At 36.0% G+C, this 634-nt stretch overlaps 1 long non-coding RNA gene across 4 annotated transcripts in view; it reads left to right on the forward strand.

Moving 5' to 3' along the window:
* The window catches only part of LOC106873053 (uncharacterized), an 88,297-nt gene that overhangs the window by 1,566 nt on the left and 86,097 nt on the right, over positions 1–634 (forward strand). The gene's annotated exons all lie outside the window — the stretch shown is intronic.

Genomic DNA, 634 nt, shown 5'->3' on the forward strand with positions numbered 1-634 from the left:
ATATATATGTGTGTGTGTGTGTGTGTGTGTGTGTGTGTGTACATATATATATATACTCAGCTGTTCTATGTACATTATTATGGTATTTTTATCGCTTTAACTTTACGTATTTTGTCTAACTCCACAGAAGCCAAGCACCCATTCATCAGATTTTTATGGATAAGATCATTGAAATCATAATATACGTAATTAGTGGAAATTCATGCAGATAAAGTGGTATCTGTTATTTCTTTGACATTCATATTCATAATTCTGCTGCTTTTGTTTAGGAAGAAATAATGATTATCGTTTTAGTAAATCTGGTTTTATCAAGATTACGTTTTATCGCATCATACGTCGAGAATTAAAACTTTCATTAATGCGGAAACGTCTTTATTGTGAGATGTCCTGTGACGTTTAATGGTCAGCACCTTAGCACAAATATCGGCACTTAGATGGTCGCACACATAGCTACATCCATAAACGTACAATGACCAAGATATATGTATGTGTGTGTACGTGTGTGTAGGCTTGTGCGCGTGTACGCATGGATGTATACTCTTTTTACTCTTTTACTCTTTTACTCTTTTACTTGTTTCAGTCATTTGACTACGGCCATGCTGGAGCACCGCCTTTAGTCGAGCAAGTCGACCCC

The sequence above is a fragment of the Octopus bimaculoides genome, chromosome 4 (genome assembly GCF_001194135.2).
Source record: "Octopus bimaculoides isolate UCB-OBI-ISO-001 chromosome 4, ASM119413v2, whole genome shotgun sequence".
NCBI lineage: Eukaryota > Metazoa > Mollusca > Cephalopoda > Octopoda > Octopodidae > Octopus > Octopus bimaculoides.